This window comes from Pan paniscus, chromosome 18 (assembly GCF_029289425.2).
Source record: "Pan paniscus chromosome 18, NHGRI_mPanPan1-v2.0_pri, whole genome shotgun sequence".
Classification (NCBI taxonomy): Eukaryota; Metazoa; Chordata; class Mammalia; order Primates; family Hominidae; genus Pan; species Pan paniscus.
Genome location: NC_073267.2, coordinates 83581 through 95644, shown reverse-complemented (window position 1 = coordinate 95644; position 12064 = coordinate 83581). Strand labels below are relative to the sequence as shown.

At 42.1% G+C, this 12064-nt stretch overlaps 1 pseudogene; it reads right to left on the bottom strand.

Annotated features, from left to right (window-relative positions):
• Nucleotides 1-425: 425 nt before the first annotated feature.
• Nucleotides 426-7013, bottom strand: LOC134729390 (histone-lysine N-methyltransferase PRDM9-like; annotated as a pseudogene).
• Between the last annotated feature and the right edge of the window lie 5051 nt (nt 7014-12064).

The window sequence follows — 12064 nt, the reverse complement described above, 5'->3', positions numbered from 1 at the left end:
GCTGAGTCGTCTGAAAATGCACAGCTGTGGGAGCTCACGGTGCTTTAAAGTACTTTGGCAGGATGTTTGTTCAGGGGTCTGTTCCTGCAGCCCTGCTGAATGTTTGCTTAGGAGGCATAATCTTTTTTTGGACAGGATCTCCCAAATGTAAAGTGATAGATGCTAATGTGGAATATAATACAGAGGATCCAGCTTGGATGTCATAAATAACAATAAATTGTTTAATCTTGCTGAGCTGTAAATCTATGATTGCCAGAGGTCTTTAGTTCACTGGAACATAGTATGGGGGCAGGGGCACTTAGCAAATAGGCAGTTATTATTTTCCAACCAGACAGAAACTGGTCTGATGGAATTTATCTAAAAAGGCATACACATGTATTTTAATTAATTGTGACAATTACTCAGAGAAAACACATGGCCCTAAAGAGGCTGAGGGGTTTTTTTGTTCTACCTATAAGTGTATATGTATATTCACCTATATTCTACCTATGTATAAGTAAGAGAATGAGTTTTTGTTTTGGGGATATATATTTATACGTATCTATACAGATAGATATACACATACTTAATTTCTGTCTACCTATTAAGGTGTGGTGCCAGATGGAAAGTATTTTTAAGCATTTAGATAGCTTATTCTATAGCATATGTGTGCATATAGCCCCCCCATAAAGCTTTGTCTCTTTTCTGGATATATTTAACAAGAGGCTAGAACAGAGTCCAAAATGTCAGAAATGTTTGAACATTCCATAGAAATGAAGGAGGTGTTTCCAAATGACCTATGTTTCTATGGCAATAAATAGAACTTGTGCTGCGTTGGATGGGTCAGGAGTAAGGAATATAAACAGTGTAAGTATGACTATTCCAGGCAGAAATCTACCTTGTAAGAACAGCTTTGTGCAGTGAGCTCAACAACATTGATCAGTTAGCAGTCCGGTTCAGTACAACATTGATCAGGTAGCAAGCCGGTTCGGCAGTGCCAGTCGGAGACACAGATGGGGACAATCAAAGAAGATGCAGGTCAGGACAAGGATGCAGACATGTACCTGTCACTACCATGGACTTCAGCAGCTTCTTAGTGAGCAGGTTTATGATTAAAGAAGAAAGACATCGTTGATATGTCAGCATGTTACAATTAATTTGCTGTTTAGTTATTAGCAAACTACATCCAGTTTTTAGTTTTTAGGTTTTTTTTTTCTTTTTTCTTTTTTGAAACAGGTTCTTGTTCTGTCATCCAGGCTGGAGTGCAGTCGTTATCCAAGCTCACTGCAGCCTTAAACTCCTGGGCTCCGTGGATCCTCGCACCTCAGCCTCCCAGGAAGCTGGGACTACAGGTGCACGCCACCATGGCCAGCTAATTTTTCTTATTTTTTTGTAGAGATGAGGTCTTGCTGTATTGCCCAGGCTGCTCTTGAGCTCCTGGCTTCAAGCCATCCTCCTGTCTTGGTTTCCTAAAGTGCTGGGACTATAGGTGTAACTCACCATGCCTGGCCTACATCCAGTTTAATTTATACTACAGTGTGGGTTTAGTCCTCAAACATGTTTTTGTTTTACATATAAAAATTTGAGGTAAAAGAACATTTTTACATTGGTCAATAATGGTACATTTAAACAATGGACGACTATATCCATTAAAATCATGTTGTGGAAGAATATTCAGTGACATGGAAAGATTGACTCAAGGGCAAGTGAAACGTGTCAAGAGTCTGTTAGGTACTAGACACTGTAAACTGGGTCTTGGCTGTGTTACTTGCTTACATCCTCCATCATGTGATCTTTTAGATAACAAAATCGAGATACATAGGGATTTGGGATCTTGCGCAAAGTCACTCAGGCAGTAGGTGACAAAGTCAATTCTTACATTCTTTCCCATTGAACACCAAAATCTCAGCTTACCTCAGGGCACTCAACTCTGCTTTCTTGACCCACACCCAGGTAGACCCAATGGACACTTGTAGCTCTTATCCAGCTGGGGTGGTCACCTCATAAAATGGCAACAAGTGGGGCCCTTTCTTGTTCTAGTGAGTCAGACTGTATACCTTAAAGATTTCAGAGCACTTCCTATGTACTGAAATTGCCTCATTACCAGGAAGGACATACTTCCAATTTTCACCACCTCCATTTTGCATCCAAGGAAGATTAGATTTCTTGATCTTCTCAATGAAATCTTGAGAAATCGGTGGGCCGATTGAAGAACAGGACTTGGGCCACACTTCTAGATGCCTGTGACTTTTCTGCACTTATTCAGATATTAGGAATTGATTATGAAATCCATGGTGGTTTGATGCTAATGAACTCTCATCTATCTCTCCAGCATGTGTGTAAAGACTTCCAGAGGTACAGGAAGTTGAGGATGAGCTCTCTTACTTCCATCTGGTCTCCATGTAACAAATCATATAACTGCACAATTATCCAAATGCAAATGAAGGAGTCCCTTGATGTTTGGATAACCACATTCATGCCTTGAGTTTGTTATTTCTTGAAATTGCCCTTTTCCGTCTCCTGTTTACCCATGGACAACACTACTTAAGGGCTGGCACTCTGCAACCCATGGCAGCTTGGCTTTGGGGTTCCTTCCAGTGTTTTGTTTTTGTTTTTAACAGAGAAGACAGGAAACAGGCATCTTTGTGTATATGGCTTGCCACAGCCCTTCATAGATGGACATGGTGGAGGCTGTGTGGTCCTGGAGAACACTTCCTCTGTGAAGCATCAGGGAAGTTTCTGTTTATTGTGTCTTCACTCTCTCCAATTCACTTGGGGAGTGATAGGGATTATAACACAGTGAGCAGAGGATATTGGGGAATGTCATGCTTAATTTTCTTTTCTTTTTTTTTTTTCTTAAATGACATTTAAAGCTAAAAGAGAATCACAAAGGGTAAGTCTGATTTAAGACATTTCACACATGAAGGAAATCCTGCTTTCATGCGTGTTATGTCACAGGAAAAACTCATTTAGAGTCAACATTCTGCACCTACTCCGAAATTTTAGCCTGAGGGTTTAAATATTACCTCGCTGCTCTCTAGGACTTTAATTTGAGCTAATTAGAAATGGAACTCATACTAAAACTAATTTAGGAAAGAAGCTGTTGATGTTCTGAAGAAAAACAGCTGTCAGAAATAAGATCATTAGAAAACCATAGTTGTATATGGGACAAAATGTAAAGGAATAGAAATGCTGGGAGAAAGCTTTTATAGAATAACATTTTATCTTTCTTTGGACACTGGTCTAAGGCATGTGAAAGGGCATATTGATTCCCTTGGCACCTGGTATGCTCATTTATGGATGAAAAAGCCCAATGACATAATTTAGGTGAGGTTTAAGGCTTGATGGGAGGCATTGGTGCCATTAGAAGGACGGACACAAAGAGTTCTTAAGTAACGGCATCATGGGAAATGATAATTGCACACTCCTTTCTACTATGTCTTGGTTTCCCCAAGCATTTAGAAGTCATGGCTGGGTAGGAACAAATTTATCATGAGTCTGTCTGTGTGTTTGGGAATGCATATGCCTCACAGATGTGTCTGCAGGGGTCTGTGTGATAATGTTCATATATGTGATAGGTGTGGACCCTGGGATCTGTATCTGTGTGGACCCTGGGATCTGTACATGTGTGTGAGTGACAGGCTAGGCTAGGCTGAATTTGAGTATCCTCATTCAAAAGGACATATTTAATTGAGGACTGTTATGTGCCTGGTTCTCCATCAGGAAGTGTGATTCAGGTTGGCCAACACAGAGTGGTCCAGGTCCCACTGACTAAAGGACTATGGGTCCTGCTGCGCCAACTAGGTGCATGGACTGCTTCTATTTCAGATTCCACAAATCATAAAATGAGAATATGCTCTTTGTCAGGCTGCACATCAAGTATTCATGTTTGAGTTATTTCATTCAGTCTGAACCCATTTTAAATATAATAGGAAGTCTTGTTTCAAAATATATCCCTACTCAGGCTTACCGCCATGCTCCCCACCTTCATCCTGCCCACCGTTTTCTCTCACTTGGAAACTGGAGCAGCTCTGAAGGGATGACCCATGGCAGCCTATTTTCCAAAAATGAACCAAAGCTGAACTCTTTCTGGCCTCAGGACCATTGCACTAGCTGCGCCCTGTGCCTGGAATCCTTGGCCCACAGGCACTTGCACTTCTCAAATGCTGTCTCCTAAGAGAAACCTTCCCTGACAATCCCCTGCAACACTCTACTCTCACGTCACACTGACCCCCAGGTCTCACACTGACCTCAGGTCTCACACTGACCCCCAGGTCTCACACTGACCTCAGCTCTCACACTGATCCCAGGTCTCACACTGATCCCAGGTATTCTTTCTGGATTCATTTTCTTCAAAGCACTAATCACCGTCTGATATTACACATATGTCTGTGTGTATTCATATGGTTCCCTAATTCACAAGTCATCTGTTCAAGAGCAGTTTTTTTGATTGTCTTGATCAGTCTGTATTTACACTTCCTGCAACATCGTCTGGCACAGAGTAGGAATTCACATGACAGCTAATTGAGATAATGAATGAATGAATAACAACATATGCATATCATTAAGAAATATCAAGGAAATGCCAGAAGAAACTACCTTGTTGGGAGAGCTGGTAGGTGTTTGAGAACTTGATTTTTGTCTTTAAGTCTTTGAGCACTGTATGCTGTTATATACTTTGTGCATGAAGTACTTTGAATATAAAATCGGAACAAACATTTAAAAATATAAAAACTGTTCCAAAGAGGCAAAGGCACATAACATGAATCTTTAATTTTGGAGCCACTGATGTAAAATTTTACTGACTTTAGACGGCGTTTTAGTCTACTTAAGTGTTCAATCTTGAAAATTCTCTAGGATAATTCTTTCTTTCCTGTCCTTTTAAAAGAGTAATAGTGATGCCTACCTCTCCCTGCCATGAGCTCTTTCTTCCACTTGATGCCCCACTTGATGCCCAGTTCCTGGCCATACTCATCCCCATACCAGACCAGCAGTTCACAGCCTGGCCTAATGACTCGGCAGGTTCTATAGAAGATCTGATGCCCAGTTCCTGGCCATACTTATCCCCAGACCAGACCAGCAGTTCACAGCCTGGCCTAATGACTCGGCAGGTTCTATAGAAGCTCTGCCTGTGGTACTGGAAGGCCACCAGGTTCTGCTCGTCATCATCCCGGGCACAGTTCTCATACCTGGGGTCAAGGCAGGCAAAGGGAAAGAAAAGAGGCAGTGAGTTCCCTCTAGGCAGGATGACTACAGTGCTCATCCTGCCTAGAATGCTTCCCTGCTGTGCCTAATCAGCCATTTTTTCAAAGCCCAACTCCAGACTTACCTCCACCTTGATTGGCCATAAAACACATTGACCTCTAGCTTCTCTAAACTCTAAATTAATTCGTTTTATACCACAGAACTTGGTGCTTGATCACGTGCTCTGCTTCTAGATTAGCTCACATCATTCTACACTCAGCTCAAGTCCATCTTTCTTTGACAGGCCTTCCTCTAATCACCCTACAGTTCACTCAGCTGCCATTCACCTGACTTCTTCAGATTCCTAGAGAAACTCAGAAGCCTCTTTCTCTTGGCCCAATAACATAGAACAGTAATAGTTGATTCATTTTTCTATTCTCTGATAGAACGACAGCCCATTGTGGAAAGGGGCTGGGTCATCCTGGAGCTCACTTCTGTTCAAGTAGTGAACTTCACTTCCTAACCTGGAACATACTAAGTGTTTAACAAATGTGGATTACATAAATTAAAGCATGAATTAACCTTGTCAAGGTTTATCTTGGTGCCTCAATTTTGTCTAGCATACATATTTGTGTTTTGATACCAATAAATCATAATATCTATATTTTTATTTTTTATTTCTAAAAGTTGATGGTATAAAACAGCATTGTATGGAGAAAAATAGAAATAGGGGATGTGAAAATCATTGAGGGAGGCACAATGAGAAGGAAGGAAGTCCGGGTTTGTGAGAGATGGAGGTTCTCTCTGAAACTAAGAGAGCTAGTGGCTTTACCTCATCCAGTTGGCCCAGGATTTATCTTTTCCATCCACATACTCATAGCAGTTTCTCCCCTTGGTGATCTGAGTTTCAAAAAATAAGGTAAAGACTTTTTAGAGGGTAAAAATCCGAAGAATTATTTTACTCCACGGTCATCAATGGCCTTTGGACCTGCAGAGCTTCAACTGCCAACTGAGACCACATGGCATGCACCTTAGTCATCATCTACACATCTGAGTTGGTTTGTCCTATCAGAGCAGAAGCTCCAAAAGGGAGGATGCACTTCTTTGTCTTTGTACCACTCTGCTCCCACGTACCCTGTGATCTCTAAATAGGAGTTCCATGTTCATGCAAAGACCCTTGAGTACACAGAGCTAACCATGTTATCCCTACCTATATCCTAACATGTAGAAGGTGATGTCCCACCAAAGGCACAGAAGGGATGTGGCAAGACAGAACAGGGGAACAGGCTCTTCTTACTAGCCAGGAATATCCACTGTTGGCTGCCTCTTCGTCTTCTGTAATTCAGCCCTCACAGGGGCCAGAGTGCAGACCCAGTGGCAGATCAGATGCCTCGTTCCATACTCCAAGCCCAGCCTGAGGGATGCCTGATGGCCCAATTCTCAGCCCTGGGGGCAGACTGAGGGCTGAACGGTTGGGATGCCCCTTGTCCACTGCACTGTCCTTTACAAATGTAGGGGGCCCATGAGCAGCACAGCTGTCAATGAAGAAGTTCTGACACATCTCACAATCTGGAAGTGAGGGAAGCAGGGATTAGGAAAGTTGTAATGCATGTTCCTTGATATAAGAGCTTCAGAAAGAGCTTGGCACTCACATTATTTAGCCCCAATCCTGTACTTTAATTCATTCGAGTAAGGGAATGATTTGTGGGCCAAATGAAGAAATTATTGTACCAGGACATAACAGCAAGCTGTGTGAGTGGCTGAAAGGGTCACTCACAGAGGTAGTCATCATCCTGTGGCTCGCTGATCTCTTTGTATGCATGACCCTTTCTTTCTCGCAGGCTATACATCTTTCCTTCAGTCTCCTTCCTCCTGAGTTCTAGGTTGGAGAAGAGTAGATGGGTAAAATTGGGAGTCTGGGGTGTTTGTCCTTGTTTCATAAGAAAATGTGAAATCTCCTACCATCAAATTAGCATCTACCTTTCTACATACTCTAGTCTCCCCCTCTTTACTGCTTCAGAGAGACTTAGACCCCACACCCACACTGACTGTAGATGCCTATTCAATTTTAGTTTCTAGCTGTTCTCATTATCCCATTAACCTCCCAGCCTTTCTGCTTACAAAATGGTTCATTCATGCATTTATTCATTCAGAAAATATTTTTTGAGAGTTCATTACATCTTAGGCATTGAACAAAGGCCTGGACATACAACACTAAGAAAGTATAGTCTCTATAGGGGATCTTCTATGTACTAGTTGACATGTGATGGAAAAGGAAATGTAGAAACGCACAAAAGAATATATATTATCAGAGAGGTACTTATTGGACACCTCACATGTATCAATTCATTTATATTTAATTTAATGATTTCAAACAATACATGAGCTCTATATACGTGGTCTCATTTTACAGATTACCATTCAGGAGCCCATGGAATTTATAAGATTTGCCCAAGGCCCCAATGCTTCTGTGTGGATTATAACCCAAGTGAGTGACTTCAAAGTTAATGTTCTTACATGCTATTCAATACTGTATCCAAGGCTAGGCATGGTGGCTCAAGCCTGTAATCCCAGCATTTTGGGAGGCTGAGCTGAGCAGATCACTTGAGGCCAGGAGTTTGAGACCGGCCTGGTCAACATGGTGAAACTGTCTCTACTAAAAATCAGCCGGGCACGGTGGTGCACACCTATAATCCCAGCTACTCGGGTGACTGAGGCATGAAAATCGCTATTTTCGTGGAGGCAGAGGTTGCAGTGAACCGAGATCTCACCATTGCACTCCAGCCTGGGTGACAGAGTAAGACTCTGTCTCAGTGAACAAATAAATAAATAATTTTAACAAAATACTGCATCTAACTTCTGGTCTCACAGTTGAGTCCAGCTTAAGCCCAGGCCTATCCAAAGTCCACCCCACATAGGTAGACCATACTCACCAACCTTTCTAGAGGACATAGCGGGACTAAATTCCCCTCAAATTTTTTCTTACCCAGTTTTAGTCTAGAGTGCTGTCCAGAGGTACTTGCTTCTCCAGGAGGGGACACTGGTTTCTGAGCCTGCTCTGAGCCACTTGTATTCAGTAAATTTGGTGTTCCTGACAATTCTTTCAAACTAGATTCATTATTGAATGACGCCTTGGGCATTCCCTTTAATGTGAGAATCACATATTAAAAGACAACGTGCGTTTATTTAGTTCTTTACAGCTTGCAACATGTTTTCATATGACTGTAGTTAATGTTCAAACCTTGGAAATACCTAGAGTGTCTAAATACTAGAGGGAAAAGACAAGGTCTAAGTGGGTAGTGAATCTGGGACTCTAACCCATGTCTTAAGGCTCTTTCCTTCAACTTTCTCTCAAAACGTTCTATGTAAGTTAAAGGGAAGGAGGAAGAATACTTGGGAAGACTAGCTGGAGAATCAGCAAGATCTGTGAAAGAAGGGGATAAGGGCTTACAGAGAGAAGGAGGGAATCTTCCATAAACTAGTAGACTTTTGATGGAAGGGGAAATGTAGAAAAGCACAGAGGGACAAAGCACATCTGGAAAATGAGGTAATAGGGCAGTAAGGTTCGGAACAGAACAAAGAGATGATTGGCAAAAATATATCTAGACAACTAAGAAAGTGAAGTCAAAGTTGCATGTTGCCATATCCTGGAAAGAATATTTGGCTTTTGAATTAGATTAGTTAGTTCCTGTACCAATTCTGCTTGTCTGCTTGAATAAGGGTGTATTGTTAGCTAATTTCTCTTTAGTTTCCCGATCCAGAAGTTGACATACATGGTTTTTTTGTTTTGTTTTGTTTTGTTTTGTTTTGAAAAGGAGTCTTGCTCTGTTGCCTAGGCTGGAATGCAGTGGCATGATTTCAGCTCACTGCAGCCTTCACCTCCCAGATTCAAGAGATTTTCCTACCTCAGCCTCCCGAGAAGCTAGGATTACAGGCACGTGCCACCACACCCAGCTAATTTTTGTATATTTATTAGAGACAGGGTTTCGCTAGGTTGGCCAGGCTGGTCTAGAACTCCTCACCTCAAGTGATCCACCCACCTCAGCCTCCCAAAGTGCTGAGATTATATGTAAGAGCCCCCGCACCCAGCCCATGCTAATTCTTTTTTTTTTTTTTTTTTTGAGAGGGAGTCTCACTCTGTTGCCTAAGCTGGAGTGCAGTGGCATGATCTCAGCTAACTGCAGCCTCCATCTCCCAGGTTCAAGCGATTCTCCTGCTTCAGCCTCCCGAGTAGTTGGGATTACAGGTGTCCACCACCATGCCCAGCTGATTTTTGTAGTTTTAGTAGAGATGGGGTTTCACCATGTTGGCCAAGCTGGTCTCGAACTCCTGACCTCAGGTAATCTGCCCACCTCTGCCTCTCAAAGTGCTGGGATTACAGGTGTGAGCCACTGCCCCCGGCACTAATTCTTAATATTGTAGTGAACATGAAAGATAATAATGTTCACCAAAGTGTTTTTTGAGCTACGTAATACAGTATGAATGTGAGATTAATAATTATTCTCGCCAGGCACAGTGGCTCACACCTGTAATCCCAGCACTTTGGGAGGCCAAGGCAGGCAGATCACCTGAGGTCAGGAATTTGAGACCAGTCTGGCCAACCCTGTCTCTACAAAAAATACAAAAAACTAGCCGGGTGTGGTGGCGGGCACCTGTAATCCCAGCTACTCGGGAGGCTGAGGCAGGAGAACAACTTGAACCCAGGAGGTGGAGGTTGCAGTGAGCCGAGATCACGCCACTGCACTCCAGCCTGGGTAACAAGACTGAAACTCTGTCTGAAAAAAAAAAAAAAAAAAGAAAGAAAAGAAAAGAAAAGAAAAAAATAATTTTTCTCACAGACTGGGTGCGGTGGCTCACATCTGTAATCCCAGCACTTTGGGAGGCCAAGGTAGTAGGATGGCTTGAGCCCAGGAGTTCAAGACCAGCCTGAGCTACATGGCAAAACCCTGCCTGTACAAAACACATAAAAATTAGCTGGGCATGGTGGTGCATGCCTGTGGTCCCAGCTACTCAGGAGGCTGAGGCAGGAGGATCACACTAACCTAGGAGATGGAGGCTGCAGTAAGCCGAGATTGAGCCATTGCACTCCAGCCTTGGCGCAAGAGCCAGACTCTGTCTCAAACCACCCACTGCCCCTGTAGAAAAATAACAAACGAAAATTATCTCATAGTCCTGATATATCTCTACAGTTAAAATCTAACTCAAAGATATTTTCAGCATTCCTTGACCCTGTTACTTATAGTTTAATTCATAAGCTTGGAATCAATCATTCAGAAAACACTCAGGAGGCTCTCAGAGGCCCTGAGCTGGGCTTGGGAGTTCTGAGAAGAATCAGGAAGGGACTAGACTCCTGAAGAGCTCACAATGAAGAGGCAGCAGGCAGGCTAAACAAATAATTACAAATAACATGACAGTTCCCTAATTGGAGCCCAGAGGAAGGAGCCGTTACTGCCTTCTACAGGAATGAGCATTTGAAATTGGTTCCAGAAGAATATATTTTTACTTAATAGGGTGTAACCTATATGAAGTCCTAAACCATTTTCTTATTTGTTGTTTCTCAATCTTCGAACCTGAAACTCCTCAGGGCTGGAAGCTGCTTCCTCTGATCAGAATGGGTCCCTTATGAGGGTAGGGACCCTATCTTCTTCTGGTACCATCCACAGTATGAATTGTCTATTTACTTGGAAGCTTCCCTTAATCAGAGTGTTTTAGTGCAAATCTGACTTTACTACAACAGAGAAAAACTGAGGTTGAAAAATCAATTGGACGAATGATGTAAAGACATATGGGTAAGACAGCATAAACTTTATAAAACTATGAAACTTTTAATGATCTTGTAAGTGCTTTAAAGAAGGAGTTTTGGATTAGACTGCACCAACACTGAATGTGATCCCAGGGATATAACTGAACATTTTTATACCTCAGTTTCCTAACCTGTAAAATGGCTATAGTTATAGTACCTACTTAATAGGTACTATATGTGAAGTTGAATAGGTACTATACGTAAAGTTTATTCATGTAAAATGCTTAAAATAAAGTCTGAAAATACTGAGAAAATAACCCATGGTAGCGATTATTGTTGCTGTTCTTATTAACTCTTAAAATAATGATGATGTCAGACACTGCGCTAAAGAGATCAGGAGAGGAAGGCAGTAGTTCCTAGGATAGTCTGTACATTCTCCTTCTCTTACCTGTATTTGGATCTATGAGGAAGGTTTCTTGTCAACAGGATTTGGGAGATACTTACCTTCTGGTGTTTACTCTGTTCTCCTCTGAAGGCCATCCAAGGAGGTTTGACTAAAAGGTGATGAGAAATTAGTGGTTTGGTTGGTAAATGTTTCCAAACTCTAGAGACTTTTTTTTTTTCTTTTTGAGATGGAGTCTCCCTCTGTCGCCCAGGCTGGAGTGCAGTGGCACAATCTCCCCTCATTGCAATCTCCGCCTCCGAGATTCAAGCAATTCTCCTGCCTCAGCCTTGTGAGTTGTTGGGAACTACAGGTGTGCACCACCACACCCAGCTAATTTTTGCATTTTTAGTAGAGATGGGGTTTCTCCATGTTGGCGATGCTGGTCTCGAACTCCTGACCTTAGGTGATCCACCTGCCTCGGACTCCCAAAGTGCTGAGATTACAGGCATGAGCCACTGTGCTCGGCCTAACTCTGGAGTTTCTCATTAGAGACAGAGAATTCTGAATCAGAGAGTGATGATTCCAAGTATTATCCAAGGGCAATTTGGAAATGTTTTCTGAAGTATCATTAAGGCCTATGCTTCTATTGGGGGCATTGCTAATTTTCTTAAGATTTAAAAAAATAGATAAAACTTCATCTTTGTTTCAGCCTATCTGTAAAGGTATACCTAATAAGGTGTTTGTTACATTAATTTTTAAAATGTAAATTGACC